Source organism: Hyaena hyaena, unplaced genomic scaffold (assembly GCF_003009895.1).
Source record: "Hyaena hyaena isolate Hyena2069 unplaced genomic scaffold, ASM300989v1 scaffold_10, whole genome shotgun sequence".
Classification (NCBI taxonomy): domain Eukaryota; kingdom Metazoa; phylum Chordata; class Mammalia; order Carnivora; family Hyaenidae; genus Hyaena; species Hyaena hyaena.
In genome coordinates, this window is record NW_024080642.1 from 636471 (window position 1) to 658677 (window position 22207).

General features: G+C 44.4%; 1 pseudogene; it reads right to left on the reverse strand.

The window, feature by feature from the left end:
* Positions 1–4001: 4001 nt before the first annotated feature.
* Positions 4002–9619, reverse strand: LOC120245735 (annotated as a pseudogene).
* Between the last annotated feature and the right edge of the window lie 12588 nt (positions 9620–22207).

Here is a 22207-nt window from a genome sequence, read left to right on the forward strand (position 1 = left end):
CCCATTTAAAAACTTTGGTGTGTGCTTTAAGGCACTACAGGCTGCTCTCCCGCCCTTCCTGTCTCTAACAATGTATACTGTCTGGGGTCTGCCCACTGCTCACTCGTGATGCAGTTCAACACACTCAACTGTCCCCTGCATTTCCTGCAAATGAGTAACTGGGTCCAGAGGCCTGATCACACTCAGGTTTGACCCCTTTGGCCAGACCACAAGTGGTACATCAGGAGGCAACAGATGTCTTTCTTCCTTTCTTGATGCTTCCAGCCACTGATACTCATTGTGTAGAGTCAATCATTTGTTAGAGGTTACAATGACATTGAAATGTAATCACTTCTTTTCCATTTATTATTTCAAAGACTTCTATAAAGAGACCCTTTCCCTATAAGAAAAGCAGAATAAATGCTTGATCTATTCTCTTTCTTTTTTTTTTTAAACATTCATACACTTATTTTTGGAAGGGGGGGGGTGGCAGAGGGCACAGAGAGAATCCCAAGCAGGCTCAATGCTGTCAGCACAGAGCCTGACATGGGACTCAAACCCTCAAACCAAGAGATCTTGATCTGAGCAGAAGTGTCCAAGGGTTGGACACATAACAGAGTGAACCACCCAAGAGCCCTCATTCTCTTTCTTCATCAGATTTCAAGATAATGAACTGTTACTTATTATCTTCCCAAGCTGACCAATTATATATATGTTTATATATACATGTATCAATATATACACTTTATATATTTATAAATGTGTAGGTATGATTATGAACACAAGTATTTATATATGATGTGTTTTAATCTATTTCAATATGCTTACTGAAGTTCAGATAGATTCATTTTTGGTCAGTGGGAGTTCTTTAAGTTGGTCTTGGATAACCTCTTTGCCATCCAGTATGACAAAATATTCCAGACTTATCTTGCACGTTTCCAGCCTCAAATCTGAAATCAGACATTTCTTAAGAAGCCCCAATTCCTTCTATTGAGAAATTAGACCACCATTTATGTCCTAGGGATGCTCACTGCTGCTAGTTTTGCCATGGTTTGTAGGCTTTTTCAGTGGACAGTGCTAGAAATTATACATACCTACAGACAATGACACTTTCAACTCAAATTCTGAAATCTCTTCCCTATTGCATCTGTATCTCCTTTCTGCCAAACTGAGCCTCCTGGTTTCTTGAGGATGCAGGAGATAATAAGGTTATAATGATTAACTGTGATTCATCATTTGTTTTACCTCCCATTACCCACTCAACAGTCTCAGAAAAAAAAAATACAAATGCTACCACCCAAATATGATTACCGAAAATGATTAGAAAAAACATATGCATATGTTCCCCTCCTTGTCCCCCGAATTCGTGTAATTGTATTGTATCTATATTTTCAAATCATATAGGCTTGAAGACTATACTTTCTGCCTTTTGGTCCTCATTCGGTCTTACTTTTATATTAGCACTGTGTAGTAATGTTTGCCACTAATCTTCATATCAATGTCTCTTTGATTATTTTGCTTATGTGAAGTTTATTATCTAGTAAATCCCTTGGGGAAAACTCCTACAAATAAAATTTCTTAGTTCTTACATGCAGATAATACTTACCTACGCCCTTTGTACACGAAAGCCAGTTTTTCTGGATATAAAACTTTTGAATTATATTTGCTTTCCTTAGGTACCTTAAATACGTCACTTCATTTTCTTCTAACATAAAGCATTATTGTCAGAAAGTCTGATAACCTAATTTTTCTTCCCCGTATAAGCCGTTTCCTGGTTTTTGGCTAGATGCCTGAATAATTTTCTTCTGCCTTTTTAAATTTTCTTCTTAAAAGTGCAGCGATTTTACCAAAACATCTTGCTATCGATCATTCCACTCAATATTTCAGATATGCTGTGTGAGTGTGTTCTTTCAATGTGTAGGGTCAGGTCTTTAATTATTGTTGTTATTTTGGGAAAGTTTCCTTAAATTATCATTTCTAGTATTTGCTCTGCCCCCCTTGCTTTGGTTTCCTTTTTCAGGGACCACGCTTGCCACATACAAAATATTCCATGCATCTCTCAAATTCCTTTTATCTTCTCTTTTTTTCCTCTACTACTTTTGAGTCTTATAAATGTCTTCCTTTTTACCTTCTGTTATCTTAAGGCATTATTTATTATATCTATTTACTCTTGTGCTCCCTCTAGTTTGGGTCTTCCTTTCTGAAATGACTTTGTTCTTCTAATTCCTTCCTGTGATTTGTCATGTAATCTCTGAGGTTATGATTATTATTCTCATTCATGTGGGTGATGATGTCATTTCCTTAATGTCTTTTAGCTCATTTTGAAGTAATAGGTTGCAGTTTTGATTTATTTTGTAGGTACCTCTCTCTGGCATACTTTCACCATCTATAAAGATGGTGTTCTGTTTCTTAGTCTCTTTGTTCTAATAATAATTCTGTGTGGGTTTCACCCTCGACATTTTTATGATGTTTATTTTTATGTAAATCCAATGTTCCTGAACTTGTGAATGAGGCATTCATTCAGGGTAGTTTTTCTAACTCCATGGGGCTCCCTTTTTGGTTGTGTTTCTGTAGTATTTAAAAAACATGGGGCAGCTCACTTTCTGAGATATCCTGGCTCTACTGCCCTATCCCATTTTTATATGGACTCTTTCTTTTTATGCTATTATCCCTATTCCACTCAATTCTGATCCCACACCCAGCAGTTTCTCATCAGTATGAGGACCCTGTGTTGGACATCTCTGGCTGGTTAGTTTTAAACATTTATAGAGTCTGGAATGCTCCATCCCTTCAGACTTTGCCACAGACCCCTTGCATTCACCCACTAGTAGATTGGGGAGAACTTCTAGTTTCTTCTTTTTTTTTTTTAAACTCATATTTAATGTTGGTTAACCCTACTTAGTATCTTATTTAGAATGTAATCTCCCAACATTTGTACAAAAAAAATTTTTTTTTAAATTTTTTTTAATGTTTTTTATTTATTTCTAGGAGAGAGAGAGAGAGAGAGAGAGACAGCGTGAGCAGGGGAGGGTCAGAGAGAGAGGGAGTCACAGACTGAAACAGGCTCCAGGCTCCGAGCTGGCAGTCAGCGCAGAGCCCGACGCGGGGCTCGAACCCACGAACCGCGAGATCATGACCTGAGCGAAAGTCGGACCCTTAACCGACTAAGCCACCCGGGCGCCCCTGTACAAAAAAATTTTTAATTAAATTTTTTAATTAAACACATTGTCATAGATAGTTCTTTAAAAGCATTTTTTGTTGCACCTGGGTGGCTCAGTTGTTTGAGGATCCGACTTTGGCTCAGGGCATGATCTCATGGTTCGTGGGTTCGAGCCCCACGTCCCGCTCTGTGCTGACAGCTCAGAACCCAGAGCAGGCTTCAGATTCTGTCTCTATCTCTCTCTGCCTCTCCCCAACTCACACACTCTCTCTCTCGCCCTCAAATATAAATAAACATTTAAAAAATTTTAGGCATCTTTTAATGTTTGTTTGTGTGTTTGTTTGTTTGTTTGTTTGTTTATTTATTTATTTATTTATTTATTTTTGAGAGACACAGAGTGAGAGAACTGGCAAGAGATGGAGACAGAGAATCCCAAGCAAGCCTCACACTGCTAGGACAGAATTGATGTGGGATTCAAACCCGCAAACCGTGAGATTATGACTTGAGCCGAAATCAAGAGTCAGATGCTCACCCAACTGAACCACCCAGGTGCCCCAAAAGTAGTTTTAAGAGACACAAACACAAAACACCTTGCAAACATACAATTTCTTAGCAAATTTACTTTAAATCCATAATTCTCACGTAAGACACTTCCATTCTTTTTCAAACAAAAGTTTCATAAAAAGTTTTCAATTTTTGTAATCAAGTCTTCATAAATTACATAATAATAATGTAGTAAAACTTTATGAAATACCCAATTTTGGCATAATTTCCTTAAATATTTTTTACCTTTGAATAGAATGAAGGACGGGCATCAAGCTCTGTGTAGGTTAGTTTTAAGTGAAGGTACTCTTGGTTTGTTTTACAGAATTGGTAATGTTTTATCTTGTTGGTCTTGTCCAGGAATCTTAAAATCTTCCAAAGGAAAACCACTTAAGGCAGTTGGTAAAATGTTTTCTGCTGTGTCCTTGGGTAATATGTTCTTTGCTTCCAGAGTCTCCACCAATGACTTTGATCCGTCTTCGTGTTGCTCTGCGTTCTTTTCGTAAGCAAATTTTCATCGTGTTTCTTAAGCTTGTTATTTCTTTTTTCAGTATAATTATCCTCTTTTTTATTTTTTTGCCTTCAAAAGGTTTCTAAAAGCATAACTGCGTTCAAGTAGTACTTGCTGACTACTAATGTTTGATCTTAAACTAGGAGGCCCTGTTGAAGTACCAGTGTTGTTTTCCTTCAAAAGATTCCTTGATTTGAGTTTCATAGACTTTCAACGGGTACACCAATCAAAAACAGTTGGAACAGCGTCCATTTTAAGTGGCTGAGTTTGTCCTGTGAAGTCAAAACGGAGGCTTCAAAGTGCTTTGAACAAAGAAAAGTGTGTTTTCCTGGCACAGAATTGTTGCACCTAAGCGGGAGAACCCATTCTTTTCTTCTTTTAGGATCCAGGGGAGGAAACCTGTGGAAGCTGATGTTAACGTGCCTGGAATAGGAGTAGCACAGCCCGCTGCTGCACAGTTGGCTGGCCTTTCCCTTCCCCTCGGTCTATGCTGTCCTGAGTCTGTTCTGAGGCCCTGGCTGCTTCACCTCCTTTTGGCAAAGGCTGGGCCCATGGAGAGGAGTCGTGAAAGCCGGGTGGGAAGGACGTATTAGGGATGGTGGTGCTAACCTTCCCTGTCTCTTTATTAATATGGCAGACTTGAGCCAGTGCAGCAGACAGTTCTGGAGCTCCGGTGGGATACAAACCACCCCCTCTTAGCCCCTGAAAGGAAATAGGACTACTGGCCCTCTTTGGCAGCCATCCTTGGAGCAATTAAAAAGGTGTCTCTCCCTTCCTCCCATCACTATGAAACTCTCCCGCCTCCATAGAATTTTTCCAGGGAGTCTCAGTTGGCTATTTGGGTATTGTTCTTTTCTTTTCTTTTCTTTTCTCAGGTCCATCAAACACCTGACCTCTCCTTCTGCTTCCAGCCACATAGCTGCTGAGACCATGGAGGCTTAGGGTTGTTAGTGATTTGTCCCCACCTGCTCATGTGTTAGGCTTTGTGGGGATACCCCATCACCTGGTTTACTGTCAATGTCTGTATTTTGGAAGGTTTGGTCTCTAGGTGCCTGTCTTTTATGTGGGGGAATCACTGAAATTCAAAAACCATGCTGCCTTCATCTTTCCTATGTGCAGGTGTTTTTTTGTTTGTTTTTATTCGAATTAACTGCCAACTTTTTTCCATTAAAATCCATATTTTGGGTTTATCTTGAGAAACTCCAAAGCCTAGCTATACTGCACCTGTGTTCCCAAGTGGAATGGGAAACAGTGGAACTAAGTAGCAGCACCCCCCATTAGATGGGTGTCGGCTCTCCTATTAGCTATGCTCCAGCACCCTCCATTTTTTCACTGACTACTTGACCTATTTAAACAATCTTCCTAGCCCTATATCCACAGAACACATCTACACTGTGATTCCTGTTCTAGGGCCAGTGACAGGAAGCAGGAAATACTCAGGAGCTCCTTACCTTCTTACCCAGGGTTTTCCTTCCAGGTATGTCTCCTGGAACCCCCTTGGGCATTTGGGTTTCTCCCTTCTCAGGCATCCTCTGTCCCGCTCCTGATCCAGGAAAAACACTTACAAATGCCTATGGACACAGCTCATAAGAGAAAGCACTGAGGCCCATCTGAGAGTCAGAAAGGTTGATCACATGGAAGCCAATTTCAAGAAGACATAGGCAAGAGACAGGAGGAAGAAACAGGACAGTAGCCAGGGTTCTGGTGGATCAGGCAACAGAGGACAAAGAAGATCAAAGTACGGGTTCTGGAGGTGGGGCTGAAGCAAACATTTGGCTGGGGCAGTGAACGGGAGGGTCATCCATGGTTGATGAAAAGAAGAGTAGGATCTGGGAATGTAGCAGGGTGGGGTGATGGAAAATGGTGAATTCTGCCTGCTGGATGCCTTTTGTATACAGCCTTGTACTCAGCCTAAAGAGGAGCTGCTTGCCAGCTGCCTTTGGGCCACCCCCTTAAGCTATAAAGCCCGGGAAAGCATTCAGACCCTCAGGGAGATGCTTGCAATTCCCTGAAGAGCCTCAAGCTCCTACACCTGTACATTGTATCTGCCATTCCTCTTATACTGACTTCCTTCCATCTTTTCCCTGGCAATAAAACACCTCAGATCTGACCTCCTCCAAAGACTTCTTGGGCCAAGTGCAATACTTCCTCTGGGCTTCCACGGGTCCCTGAGTGCAGTACTCATCACATTTTATTGTCTCTTCCCTTATTTGTTTCTACTAAGCTAAGATCTCCTTAAGAACAAGAAGAGGATCTTACTACATTCTCTATCTCTGACACCTAGCATGTTCCATGTGCTCAAAAAAATCTATCAATACTTCTGAGCATCTTAGATATCACAGGGACGCAGCTGGTACCAGTGCCCATTCTCAGGAGACTCACAGGAGAGCAGCCCAGTCACCCCTGGTGTGCTGAGATAGCTGGGCGAGCTCACAGCATCTGACTGTCTCATCAGCATCTTTCATCTCCTAGGGTTCCCTTTATAATCATTTTAATTACTTTATTGCTGGTTTCATCAGGCAAGTAATATGAAGGAGAGCAAAGAGACTATTGGGCCCCTGACTTATTATTCAGAGACGGGAACAATGTCCCGTTAACCATGGAAACTTGAAGATGCACAAAGGATTTCAGAATCAGCTGTCATCATTGCTCATAAAGTTTGCAAAGAGCATATTCAGAGGCAGGAATGGGGTCTGGGCAGAAAACACAATGGCAGGTGGGAGGAAGCAGGAGAGCTGTCCATCACTGGAATACTGGGCATCCTGCACACCTTCATCTCCAAAGTGTAGGACTGCAGAGAGCATTTATGGGTCAAAGCTGTGGTCTGTAGAAGGTGCACTTATCTGCCTGGTGCTGGACTTCTCTTCTCCCTTCAGCAAAAGCCACTCATTTCCTTTCTACAGGCCTGTATCCTTATGGGAATTTAGGTATCCTGTGGTCAGAAGCTGTGGACACTGAGACAACCTGACTGTAAGTCCACAGTGACCCAGGGCTCTGATCCACAAACTGGGCTTTTGCCTTCGCTCCAGGATAGAACCCTCAACATAAATTGAGTTCTAGCTCTGGGAATTGAGGCAATACCCTGTGCCTAAGCTTTCTTTGTTGACCTACCCAGTACCCTAGTCAGTGGTTCTCAATCTTGGTTGTACATTAGAGTCATATGAGGGCTTTTAGACATACCAATGCCTGTAATTTACCCTAGACCAAAAGAATCAGAATCTCTGGGGATGGAGCTGAGCATCAATATTTTTTTAAAGCCTGTAGGAACACTGATTGCTTAATGCTATGTAGCAGATCACTTTATGACTTAAAGTGATAGATAGGCATCCTCTTACACCTTCTGTGTGTCAGGGATCTAGGAGTGGCTTAGTGTTTCTGACTAAGAGTCCTTCGTGAGGTTATAGTCAAGATATTAGCTGGAACTGGAAGACCTGTTTCCAAGAGAGCTCTTCTACATGGCTATTGACTGGAGGCCTTGGCAACTTGCCACATGGATCTCCCTATAGGGTTGTTTGGTCATCCTTACAACAGGGCAGCTGGCTTTCTCTGGATCAAGCAATGGAAGAAAGTGGGAGCAAGACAGAAGCCACCATGTCTTTGTGGCGTTGCCTTGGAATTAGCACTCCATCATCTCCACGATGCCTTCTTGGGTTACATCGAATAGGATAGTCCTATTTGATGTGGGAGGGGCTGCCTAGGGACATGTATACCAGGAGGGCAAGGCTTTTGGGGGGCCCTTTTGGAATCTGGCTATCATAGTAGGTGTCTCTAAAGTGCAGTCAAGGTTAAGAATCATTGCTTCTGGTCCCTTTGGGGCTGAGGACCTTCCTCTGTCTTGCTTAGCTCAAAGCAAACACTAGAGATTTATTAGTGTTTATTATCTTCACACAACAGCCAGAGTGGTTTTGGTCTTTTTAACTATAATGAATATTTTTGTACATAATTCTTTGTTCTGCTAGTAGATTATTCCCATTGGGGTGAATGCTATAACATGAAAATACTTGTTCAAATCTCTTTTTTTCCCCTGCAGGGAGGCCCAAGTATTTTTTGTTTTGTTGGTTTTTTTCCATCTATAATCGTTTATTTTATTTTTAGCATGCGAATCTAGTCATCACATTCCTCTTCAAAACTGAGCAATGACTTCCCAACAATCATGGGGTAAAGTCTCTAATCTTTCTTAGAGTTGAAGGGCTCCTGTGTGACTGGCCCTTCTCTGGCCCTCCACCCCCAGCCTCATGTCATTCCACTTTTCCCTTTGCTCACTGCAATCTGGCCACACAAGTTTAACTTCAGCTCCTAAGACATATTACTATGTTCTGCCCCTCAGAACCTTTGCACAAGCTGTTCCTCCAAGTCTGACTCAAATAACTTGTACTTACCCTTCAGGTATCAGTTCCTAGACCAGCCTAATGGGTTCTCCCATGGGACCCACTACCTTTGCCTCAGAGCATTTATTGTGATGCATTATGATGCACTTGTTTGTGTGATTACTTGATTACTTCCACTAAACTGGAGGCTCCGTGGGAGCAGAGATCATTTACTTTTCTCAGCTGTCTGCTCCCTTGTACCTAACACAGCACTTCACATACAGCAGGTGTTCACTAGGTACTTGCTGAATGAATGTTACAAAATCAAGGCCCAGAGACATTTAGAGACATACCCAAAGCCACCCAGGATACCTGCCTGGGCTTGACGGCAGATAGGCTACAGTCAGAATCCTTGCCTTGTATTTAGTGTCACTAGAATCTTTTGCAACCCCCCCCCCATCCCTCTAATCCCATCCTGTGGAGAATTATCTACACTACCTGTTCTAAAGCTGGATTCAAGGGCTCCCCACCAATGGAACAGCCAGGCTTTTGTGGCAGTCAGGGGACTACTTTCCTACCTGAAAGCAACAGCTGTATGTGGCCAGCTCTTGTCTTGTGCTGGGGAGGGCTCTTAGCAGGGTCTGTCTGCCTCAGCTCTTCTCATTTTGAGCATCCATGCCTCTTGAAACAGCCCTGGGAGTTTCCATTTGGCATTTGGGGATGTTGCCAGGCGTCCTGTCCACAAAGGTGAAGTCCACTGGCTATCATTATTTAATGATCCCCTAAACCAGTGAACTGTTTGTTCTTGTGACCTATGTTCCTACCACTCTCAGAGAAATGTCTAGCAGAAGCGAGGGACAGCTCAACAATAGCTTCAAAAAGCCATCACTGTCCCCAGGCACTAGGCCAGGTGTTCTATGCTGGTGGCAGGTTGCAGGATGGTGGGGAGAGATGAAGAGAGGTGAAGTCAGAGCCCTTATCCATGACTAGCTACCACCAGTTCCCAAGTCCCTGTACTACACCCTCTACCTACCAAACCACCTGTGTTGTGCCACACTTGACCCTATCTCCTAGGGGCAGGCCAGGGCCTAAGTCCTCTACCCACTGGAATATGCCCATCCTGGGAATCACTCCACACCTTTTCTGCTGGTGTAGAACCCATCATATATCTCTGTGAATCCCCAGATAGAGCTTAGTGGCAGACTGGTATGTGATAGACCCACTGAGAAAACAGAAGACAAATTTTCACTTGCGCCAGACCCACTGAGAAAACAGAAGACAAATTTTCACTTGCGCCTAATGGCACCTAAGCTCAGGGGAAAGTACCAATCAACCCTTTGGCATATGCATACACACACACACACACACGTACCCACAGACTCAGGCTCACTCAGCCTGGACTCCCTTTACCCTGGGCACTTCTCCCTCACCCATGGCATTGCCAGATTAGTCCTATGCACCTCACCAGGACACCATGAAGCTCAGGTTCCAACCCAGGTGGCTCCCAGATGCCCTGACCATTGGTCTATCTCTTCCTTGATAGGTTATTTATGATTCTCCCCCATCTCTTCTGTCTGGTCAGCCTACCTGATGTTCATTTCTCAATGTCCAAATCCCACTTATCTTTCAAGATTCGAATTTGGCCTCCTCCATGAAGTCCCCCATTCCTGCAGCTGGAAGTCATGCCTTGATCCTCTGAACACCCATAACATTTTAGCTCCACCTCCTCTACGACCCTTGAAACCAAATTCCTGCTTCCTAATCATGTTGTTTTTATATGCATTTTTAGCAACTCCTCTCCCTAAACTATTTTATACACTTAACTGGTTTATACCTGCCTGCCTGTGCTTTCCAGAGACAATGTGCCATGATAGACAGGTTGTTGGCTCTAGTATATGACAAAACTGAGTTGGTCCCCTCTTTCCCCCTTCTCTCCCTTCCTTTCCTCCTTTCATAAATATTTCTCCAGTTCTACATGTGCCAGGTACCTTGCAGATACTACACAAGATATTACACAAGACAATACACAAAAGATATTGTTTGCAGGCTTCTGGGTGTTCTATAATAATTAAATGGAGTAATATACATAAAACATCTAGCACTTAATACATACTCAATAAGTATGCATTTCTTCTCCGTATTCCTCTTTATTAGATAGAACTCTCAAACATTTTAGAGATTCAAGAGTATGTGTTGAAAGAGAGGAAGGAGGCACCAAAAACAGGGAGAGGAAGAGGGAAGCAATCATGAAAGTTCATCTGAGAATGGTCTCTGGATTGCCAGCACCCACCCTGCCTTCTACTTTCCCATCTGGATTGTAAAAGGGAATACCGATTGCAGCCTGGGAGAAGCAGCTGTTTGACAAGGACCCCAGTTTGCCCAGTTATTTTCAGGTTATCCCATGTGCACATGAAGTCACAGAGCCAGGACTAAGAGCCCTTCAATGGACTAATCACATATTCTAAAAAATCCTTCAGTGGCTTTCAGGGTGCCTAAAACTTTTGCCCCTCCCCCAGGCTCCCCACTGAACTTCGTCTTCATATTTATAATCCACTAGTTTCTCCTTCCTGGCTTCCCAGACAGTGGTGCAGACAAAAGGACCGTTTATAACAGCTTTTCTGACAGCTGGACATTATTTAATTAAAACTTCTGGCACCCACATAGTGTGCTGGAGGCTATTTAAAGTTCTCAATGGCAGGAGGAGAAATGGGGAAACTTACAACCCTTGGGGGCGAGTCTGAAGGGATCTCAGGTGGGCAGCAGCCAGGGCAGACTCTCAGGGCCCTTACAGTGAAGTGGCATCTCTCAGAGCCCTGACTTTGACATTGGAATCTGTGGGAAAAGGCAGGCATGATGTCAGCCCCCAAGGCATCTGCTTGGTGTAGGGAAGGTGGTTGTTTGGACAAATGAGCAGCACCAAACTGAGCAGAATATTCATTTTTCCAGATCAGCCACCCCTATTTTTTGGAGCAAGAAAGTGAGACACCGAGAGGAAAAGGGAACTTGTTCAAAGCTGCATAGTAACTGGTGCAATTCCAGGGAAATCATTTAAGTATCCCTGGGCCTTATTGCTACCCTTATGCATGAGCAACACCCATCTTTCTTACTTTTCCACACAGCAGCCACATGCCTGCCAGTGTCATCTTGAAGGGCTGAACTGCTGCACATGTTATTCTAGGTATAAGCAGAAGCGTAACCATGGATACCAACGTTTGATCATCTGGTCAACTCCAGCAAAGGCAGTGAGTTTCCACTAGCTGCTGTAGCTACAGTTTGCTGGACTGCAGGTAGCGACAACTAGGATAAGGAGACAGGTCTCCAGGTCTCCCCCATAATAGGGCAAGAGCTAAGAAAGACAAGTCTACCATAAGGTGCTATACCTTGGAGGAGGAGGAGTATAAGGTCAAGTAGGAACACAAATTGTAATAACAATGATCATGATAATAGCCCTACTGATTGAAGGCTACCATTACCATCATTGCTATTACTATTAGCCTATTAACCTGTCAATATTTCTATAAAATATATGATTTACAGGATTTTACAAATGAAGAAATGGAAGCTCAGAAAATTAACTACATTCAAACATAACTCTGTCTGATTTCAGAGTGTATCATCCTTCTACCATATTGGTAGTTCTCAACCAGAAAACCGACTCTTTACAACAGTCAAGGACTTACTTATGCCTTACTGCAGACCAGTGAAGCCTTGAGAAAATCTCAAATTCAAGACTTGGAATCAGTACTTTTGAAGTGAGTCTAAGGGGTAGCCATGGTTGAGAGCACCCTGTAAGACAGAAGCACCCTGAAAGCTCCTGCCAATGCTATATCAGAAGTGTGACCCACTCCCACTGTCACGTCATTGCTGCTGCTAAAGTCCCAGACATCCATTGTGGGCTACTGCTTGGGGACCAGGGCTAAGCACTGCTCTGATGACATCTGTTGACCTCAGTCCTTACTGTGGCTCCCGTGGTGGTCCTGATGGGGTCACCATCCTGTTTGTAGTCTCAGTTCCTGCCCCTGTCCCAAGAGATCATCACCCAGACTTACCAACTCTGGCCACTCTGCTGACCTCAACAGCCCTTAGCAGCAGGCTGATACTACCCAGTAGGATAAGTTCTTCAGGAAGCACTTATCCTGGATAAGTGTTGGCACGTAGGATGTTTATTGGGGCCTGCTCTGGAGATCAGTATCTATGGAAGGTGAAGGGAGGTGGGTGGAATAAATCCCTCAGTCCTTCAGCTGAAAGAGGACCTGGGTGACACGTCACAGCATCCACGCCAGCTCTCAGCAGTGGCATAGATTTGCATGGGAGCTGAGGAAAGATCTCCTCCAGAGAGAGAATGACTTTATTGGAGCCCAGCATGAAGCTGCCTTGAACAAGGCTTTTGTTAACCTTGCTCTGCAGTACCATTACAACCCTCCTGCCCCCCTGGGAGCTTCACTTAATTTCTCTTAAGGGCTCTGTTAAAAACAAGTAGAGGAACTGGGTAGATTAGCACTCCCATCTGGCCTTCAGCAAAAGTCTTTGCATCTGGCTGGCACACACCGACTCTCTCTCCATGGTGGTGCTCTAGGGGGCTACAGGACCAGCTTTATTCCCCTTCTCTTTTCGGTTTTACCAGCATTTGGGAGTTAGTCATCAGCTCCAACAGCTGTCATTGTTTCAACCTCAGGAGCCAAGACAGGAGTTACCTGACCTCCTGAGCTCAGAGTGAAGTAAGGGAGATAAAAACAAAAATTTGCAATGCAACTGACATATTGCCATTAAAATGGCATGCACACAGAATGGCTATCAGACAAGGAAGGGAGTGATTTTCTCTACCTGGAGGCAGGGCAGGGGAAGGCTGCCATGTAAGAAAGAATTATAGAAAGGCATTGGAATGCTGGAGCAAGATTTCAAAGAAGGAGTAGATGTCTGCCCAGCAGATATTATGGGGAGAGCATTCCAGGAGGGGTTCTATGCAAAGGCTGAGGACCAAACCACAGCATGTTAGCTAGCAATGTGTGCACCTGGGCAATTCAGAGGGGTAGACTGGGGGACTCAGGAGAGGAGACTGAAAAGATAAGCAAGGGCAGAAAATGGATCTCCCTTCTACCCATGCAAAGGAATTTGGACCTCACCTTGAAAGTAATGAGTCCCCACTGAAGAGCTTTCAGGGTGGACTGTCACATCTTTTTAAAGTATGACATGATCAAGAGGAACCTCCATCCTGTTTTTCTTTAATCTATCTTCTGTTCCCTGGACCAGCCATAAACTCAAAAACAAACCTCACTTTTCCTTCTATTGCTTTGATTTCTCTTTGTCTATCTCAGATTGGGTATATATAACCAAGCCCAGCAGGCTGTACCAGCCCTTCCCCCACTTCTCACATTATGGTTGCTGGGGCTTCCTCACTGAGTGGCTGATTCACAGGCTCTGAGACTGGCACACTGGAAGGGTCCTGAGAAGCCATCTTCTAACCCCCACCACCTGGCCCCCCTTTAAGGGGGAAGGCTCTGACCCCACAGAGGGGAAATAACTTACCCAGATGCACACAGATCCTAAAGACATGGATAGGACTTGCCCAGTTTTTCTTTTCCATACATCAGGTCAGCGTATTATGTTCCTGTCCTAGGAAGAAAAGTCAGTCCCGAACAAAACTGTGCTGTTGGGGATTTTGTCTTCCAAGTCTTCCCCCTAAACTCTCTTCCAACTGTGACTCTTCCTCCCATCTGTAGTCCTTTCATATAACCCCTAGCACACAGACTCTTCCTGTTGACCAAGACACATTCCAGAATCCTACCCACCTCTGCTCTCTAGGAGGAATGTCTCTGCTTTTCTTTATACATTCTTGTTCCCTCAAAACAACACAATTCCATGTTCCATCTATTATATTAGTGAGTTCCAAGGAGAAGCAGAAATTTCACTAAACTAAAAGGTAGAAGATAATGTGCTTCCTCTGACATTGTGCAAACACCTTCATTTTCCCATGTGTTCATTTAAAAAATTTCTTCAGCAGCGCCTATAAACTTTTCTTAAAAGGTGGGAAGTGCCTGGGTGGTTCAGCCAGTTAAGGGTCTGACTCTCAATTTTGGCTCAGGTTATGATCTCACGATTTATGAGTTCAAGCTCCACGTGGGACACTGACAGCGTGGAGCCTGCTTGGGATTCTCTCTCTCTTCCGATCTCTCTGCCTCCCCCCCCCCCAAAATAAATAAATAAACTTTTTAAAAAAATTCTTCAGGGGCCCCTGGATGGCTCAGTCAGTTAAGCTGACTATTGATTTTGGTTCAAATCATGATCTCTTGGTTTGTGGGATCAAGCCTCAAGTTGGCTCTGGAGTCCTAGGAACTCTCCCTCTCTCTCTCTGCCCCTCCCCTACTTGCTCACACATATATTCATGCTGTCTCTCTTTCTCTCTCTCAAAATAAACTTTAAAAAATATTTACATAAAAAATAAATAAGTAAATAATTTCTTCAACTTTTTTTTTTTTTTTAGCTCTGATACACTTTTTGAGAGACAGAGAGAGACCAAGTGTGAGTTGGGGAGGGGCAGAGAGAGACACACACACAGAGAACCCAAAGCAGGCTCCAGGCTCTGAGCTGTCAGCACAGAGCCCCACATGGGGCTCAAACCCATGCACCACAGGATCATGACCTGAGCTGAAGTCAGACGCTTAACCGACTGAGTCACCTAGGTGCCCCTGATACTCTGGGATGCTAATGTATCCAGTGACTTGTTGGAGCAAGCTCTGTCCAACTTAAAAGTGTAGATTATGTGTGTCTCTTCCTAACTTCCATTTTGTATGAGTAGCTTGAAGGCAACCATGGTGGGAATATTTATACCATGGAAATTGGAAAATGCTAAAAATCCAGTCATTTTTGTGGGGAAGGGTAGGAGCTGGTTTATTAGTATTCCCACTAATTCTATTTTCTTATACCTCAATCAAAAGCAAGTGTCTGCATTCTCACAAAGACTCTTGAGAGCAAATGATACCATAACCCAAAAGAAGGAATTTCTGATAGTAAAGCAAGCAGATGAGCAGGCACAAGGTGGCTGTCCATTTCCTGTTCTGTATCTTTGGCTCCTGTTGCTCTCTTGGCCTGGAATTCCATGTCCCATTCATCCATCTCGAGGTCTCAAAATTTTACTACCAATACCTTACAAACCAGCTCCATAACATCTTCCCCAGTTCCCTGGAGAAGGTTAAATTTTCCCTCTGACTTGTAGAATAAGTATGTCAACACAGTTTCCTTCCCACCTGGACAGTGAGTTCTCCGAAAGCATCTTTTCCACTTCCTCCCTGAATTGGGCTAGCACAGTGTGCTGCAAACAATATGTGTTCAATAAATATCTGGGGCAATGAGAAGCTCAGCGTTTGGCAGATGTGCAGAAGGCATACGCTTCCTTTTTATTATACACTATTTTTGTTGGGAATAGAATACAAGCTTATGATAATGAATTTAAATATGCAAAATTTTACATAAAGAAAACCAAGCCTCCTTCCTTCTCCATTCCTTATTCCCTCACCACCATTTCCAACCCAAAGTAAAGCAGTATTACCATTCTTATATATACCCTTCCAGAAGTAGTTTAAATATACACAAGCATATATGTCTGTGAATAGGCCTTTGTATTTTGCACAAATAGAAGCACACTGTTGTTCTATAACATTTCTTTCTTAATATGTCCCAAAGATGGTTTCATCTCAGCACAACTAGATCAGCCTCATTCTTTTTCAAGGCTGTGTGGTAGTCTATCATATAGATAGATCATATGTTATGTAACTAGTGCTCTGCTGATGAATATGTAAGTTCCTTCTTTTCCTGAATATTGCCAAGAATTAATATCCATGTTCATATACCTTTACCTACCTGTACCAGTATATCTGTAGGGGAAGAAAACTGAAAATGGAATTTCTGGATCAAAGAGTAGACATGTCTTTAATTTTGATAGATGCTGCTACATTTTCTTCCAAAAGAGAATGTAGAAACTTGAATACCATTATTTCTCTAGCAGTCTTTATCTGCTTTTTCATTCTTACCCATTGCTCACTTCCAGCTTTTCTGGCATTAGAAACTGCCATCATTATTTTAACAATCATTCCAGCAAGCACCTGAAGGAGACAGAGCCAACCACCTTTGTGGTGCCCATCGCATGAGATTGGACAAATCACTCATCCCTCAGATGAACAAAGCCCCAGCCTCTGTGGGCATACTTCTGGACATTATTTCTTCTGAGCACACCCAGTTCAATCTCTCTGAGCTGCTTTTCATCTTTACCCATAGACCAAGAGCCAAGATAGGGAGGAGACCCAACACACGTTTATCACCACCTTTGCTCTTCCCTCCAAGACAAGGAGGAGAGAGACCAATGGCTACAGCAATGCTACCCCATCACTCTCTGGCAGGCAAGGCATAAGTCTCCCATGTCCAACTTGTTTACATCTTTATTTTCTAAGGTAGGTATTCAGTTTAGTTCTGGATATCACACTTCAAGAGGTATAAGGAAACTAAAGATTAGCATGAAGTTTGGTACTATCCAAATGGTGTGAAGCCAAAGGCTTGGGAATTCCTGAATTGTACCCTCCTGACAGTCCTTCAACTAGGAAGTTATTCCAAAAGAAGAATAACAAGATAAGTGAGGAACATTCTATTCATAGCTAAGCAAGGCTCGAATTCCCTTGACATAGGATTTCTCTAGTTAGTCATTGCCTCCATTACACACACACACACACACACACACACACACACACACACACAAGCATTCCAGTAGCTTCTGATTCTAAGATGATGGAGTCAACAAAGTAGGCCTGACCTGGTTGTAGGCACAGAAGAGGCAGAACAGAGAAAGCATGGTTGAGTCTATCCTAAGTAGTCTGGCCTGCTTGGCTTCCTTACTTCCTGGGGGCCAGACTGCAAAGGGGAGATGACACTTGTATTTATGGTAGGAACTCTTCACCCACAGTGGCCCTACCCACCAGTCATCAAACGTGGCCCAATGAGCATCCTGGATCCTGAACTGTCAACCCTCCCTTCTCGGGTGTGAGTTAGGAAGGAAATGAGCAGAGTGGTGAAAATGTTGGAATAATCAGGCACAGGCTCCCTCCTCAACGGCCGTCATGGTAAAGGGATTTGAAAGTGTGTCCTGTGAGGTACTTGTCCCCAGTCTCACAAGACTTATTTATCTGTGTATCCCCAGTGCCTAGCATGAAAGAGCCCTCTGAGGAGACTTAGCCTGGAGGAAAGAAGTCTCAAAGAGAAAGCGGCTACTTTCTTTCTGCTGAAGGCTGTTAAAAAATAAAATTCAACCAGTAAATCTGAAGATCTAATTGACTTTGTTAAGTGATTCATGAATCAGATAGCATCCAATCTAGCAAGTGAAGGAGCTCTGAAAAGCTGTACGAAATGGAAGGTTTTTATAAGAAGGGCAATGGGCAAGAAGCTATTAACAAAAGAAAGGAAAGGGTTGTTTCAGGCAAGGTCACCTTCCCTTACAGGAAAAGACAGTGGGGGTCTTACCTTGCTGATTAACTCATTTTCCTTTGGGTGGGGGGAAATGGAGAAAGCCCATGTCTGATTACCTCATTGGTGCTAATCAGAAAATTCAGACTGATTCACTAAAAACTCCCCTTCTAGAGAGGTTGCAACTACAATTAAGCCTTGGTTTGCTGTCCTGGGGGCAGGTGATTCCACTTTGACCTGTGGTTTTCTTTTGACCAAAGCCCTTAAGGAGAAGAGGGAATGGATGTGGTCTGTGTGCTTCCTGAGCTAATCCTGATCCGGTGGGTAGAACTTGCAGAGAAAGACAGATGTCAATTCAGCATTTAAAAAAAAAAAATGCTTTCAACAGACAGACTATTCCAAACAGAGGATCATCTGCTTTGAGAACTTGTGATTTCGCCGTCACCGTAAGCACTCAAATATAGGGAGAAATGTTCTAGTGGGGATTCAAGGATTTGAGGTTTGGACTAGTTTTAAGATTTCACAACTCCTGGGAATTAAAGATTCTGTCAAGTGCCCCCTCCTGCCTAAGAAAATGGTGCTTTATTCCCTCAAACACCCTGTTCCTTTTGCACCCTACTCTAGCCTGAGTGTGCTGTAGGGCCATCTGTGGCAGCCACAGGAAATGCAGACCCCCATATACAGCTATCTCCATTCAATGAATACCCACTCTCCAGAGGACTGGAATCTTTTTTTTCTCCTTTCCTCCCTTTGGCAAAACGGAAACCAGGGTTGAGCCATTAAGCCGCCTGCTCGTTTCGGAGCTTACTCACTGTCTAGCACAGGCAGGGAGGCAGCTGTGGTATATCGGTTAGATCCCAAATAAATATTTTATCTCTGGCCTCAGCAGAGGTGGAGAAATGGGCCTTTCAGTGATGAGCGGGCGATGGGGCTTCCTATTGGCAGTGCCGTCTATTTAGAAGAGAAGGGGGACCTGTCATTCACTCGGGTCATCAATCTTGAAGCCCGAACCACTCCAAACCCAGGTCCCCTAGAGTCAGAATTTGACAAATGGCAAAATAAACTCAGCATGTGCAGATGAATGAGGGGGGCCCCCAGCTATTAAAAAGCCATTGCCATCTTCCTGCAACAGCATAGCCGCACCATCCTCAGCTGCCTGTGTGGGCCAGGCACCCAGAGGGGTGCACAGACAGGCACCTGCAGTAATTAGCAGCTCATCACAGGCACCGAAGGCTGGCTTGCTTCCCAGCCCCCGGCACCCCTGTGTGAGGCTGTCCTCCAGGAGTCACGAGACCCTCAAAATTAAAACAGAATAATCAAACAGCAAAGATGAAGGCCCTTGGGAGAAGACAGAGGTTGGTGATGCCAAGAGCTAGTTACTCACTGGCAAGGACCCCGGAGTGCAAATGGAAAACAGAGTAAGTGAGAATGTCAACTGCTGTGAGGAATGGCCCAAGGTTGGTCCATTTGTGCAGTGATGGGAGGACAATGAGGAAATTAATGAATTGTGCTTCTGTTAAGACTTCCAAGTCCTGTCTTGATTTTGGCCTCAGAAAATGGGTTTGTTGAGTTACCTCCAGAGTGGGACCCCTGGGTGGCTCAGTCGGGTAAGTGTCTGACTTTGGCTCAGGTCATGATCTCACAGCTCGAAGGTTCAAGCCCCACATCAGGCTCTGTGCTGACAGCTTGGAGCCTGGAGCCTGCTTCACATTCTGTGTCTCCCTCTCTCTTTGCCCCTCCCCCGCTCACACTTTATAATCTCTCTCCTTCAAAAATAAATAAACATTAAAAAATTTTTAAAAATAGAGTTACCTCTAGAGCAATAACATCTCAAAATGCATGTGTGAGTCAGAGCAGAGGGCTGGGTTCAGCCAACTCTCAGGTGCTAGCAGCTAGTGCAAAGCAGAAGGTGTGCAGTCCAGGTACAATCGGTGTGTCTGGAGGTTCTGGAGTGCGGACAGCTCCTCCCCGCGACCTGCACTACCTAGAGGTGGACTCGCATCACTATGGAAATGATTTTCCTTATTGAATGCGCTGCACCCTACAGGGCCCACACAGGTTTCGGCAGGAACAGGAAGGAGCACAGGCTTCTTTTTAATATTCTGGGCTTTCAGAAGTCAAAATAAGGTGCAACCTTAGTATCTTGGGGACAAAATGTGATCAGACTCCTTTTTCACCCACGTCCGTCTCTATGCTCTATTATTCCTTACCTAAGTGTCTCTCTCTGCCTCCCTCTTTCTGTCTCTTTTTCTCATCCCTGCCTCTGTATTTCCCTCCAGGATGTCATATGAGGCCCCTACAGCTCCCACCACACCAGCTCCCGCAGGCGTGAGGTCAGTGGGCAGTGAGGAGGGCTTGGGCCACCTTGAACTGAAGGAATTCTCTACCATCTGCCCCTGTCTTTGTCTTCGTCTCCCAGACTAATCCAAGGGCACTCAAATGAAAGTCTGTCTTATTTCCTAATCCAAGCCTGCTCTCTTTTCGCTGAGTGCTAGAGTGGGTAAGTGACTTGCCCAAAGTCACAGAGTAAATCAGTGCAGTTAAGGGGAAGGTTGGGATTCTAACAGACCCCAAGTCCCTGGAGGGTGGTCTAAGGCAGAAAGGCAAGGGAGGGGGAGTTGGTGGAGAGGGGCCAGAAGACAGAAAGGAGGACTTTGAAATCTGTTTGATCTCAGGATGTATCTGGGACATTCAAGACAGTGGGGACTATTGTGATAGTCATGGAAGCAAATTAAAATGTAAAAGAGAAACGTGTTTGGCACCCTCAGTGTAAATAGACCTTGACAAGTCCTGAAGTCCCTACCTTCGGATTCACCATGGCCTCCAGGGTGGGGAGGTGAGCCCCAGAGCTAACAGAGGAAGGGGAGAACTCCCCTAGGCAGATTCCCCGGTCCCCAGAGAGGGCCGGGTCAAGCCTACACTGTAGCCCCTGAGGTGGGAGCAGGAAGGAATCATCGCAGTGGACATCTCCACTCCTCCTCCCCTCTCCATGGGCACTGCCAGCTACCCAGCCTAGAAACACCCGCTTCTTTATCCTCCCCACCCAAATCGTCCCGACGTCCTCTCTGCTCTACCCACCAGATTCTCCCACAGCTGCTGCCTCCAGTCTCCTGGCTGCCACTGATGGCTTAAACCTCTCCAGTTCCCTCCTCTGCCTCGGGCATAGCTGCCAACAAGCTCCAGTCCTTGCATCTCCTGCCTCCAATGTTATTAGTTCCATAAGCAAGAGTGAACCTTCCATGCATGGAGTTTCAGGCTGGGGCTTGGAAAACTAAGCAGGGGCAGGACTGGGATAGGTAAGAACTGACAGGTGGGTGGGGAGCTTGGACCAGAGTGGCAGCTGTGGAGGGGAAGATAAGTGGGCAGCTGGGAGAGATGCTTAAGAGGTGTAATCCACTATATTCATGCTGCAGAGGAGACCAAATTGGGGGCATTTACAAAAGCCTGTTGATTGATCTGTGGTTACTCATTGGTGCTAATGGTTTTAATCAAGGGAAGAGATCTCAATAAAAACAAATGATTACTCTCTATAATACATGTGTCAATGGGCACTTAATGAATGAATTTGCTAATTCCTCTTCCTGCTGAGACATTCAGTCTTGGGTGAGAATATTTAAGACCTTAACCCTGGAGTCCTGCTTTTTGGGCTGTGCCCCACTTTGCTTGACTTTGGGAACCTTGGAAATGCACCCCAAGGGACTCAGCATAGTGCTCCCTTATCACCTGCTTCCCATGACCCCATTTCTGGAGAACCTGCCCATCGACCCCTGTCTTGCAGAAGCCAAGTGCCTTTCAGGCAAAGGGACAGAAGCATTTCAACAGGAATGAGAAAGAATCAATAGCAGCCTGCCCATAACACCTTGTCTGATACTGAAGAGAGCATGCTGTCCTCACCTCCACTGGCCCTTAGCTCCCTCTCAGCACCCTTCCACACCCTGGTCTCTCTCAGGGCCAGCTTTTGACCTGCTACTGGCCACATAGAGCCCATTCTTCACATCCAAATTCATGATCCCTTTCATCACTCTATGGACCTATCACAGGTCCAAACTTCTCTCTCCTCTCACTCCCAGAAGCAGCAAAGATGATCCAGGCAGGCTTTCCCTAAGCCTGTGCTAACCTACCCCATCCCCAAAGATATGGCCCATATCCAGCACAGAGACCACAGGAAAAACAGAACTGTTGCCCCCTCTAACAGATATTTCACGGCTCTGATCTCTCCAAGACCACAATTTTCATTCTGACTCTACCTCTGCCTCACTG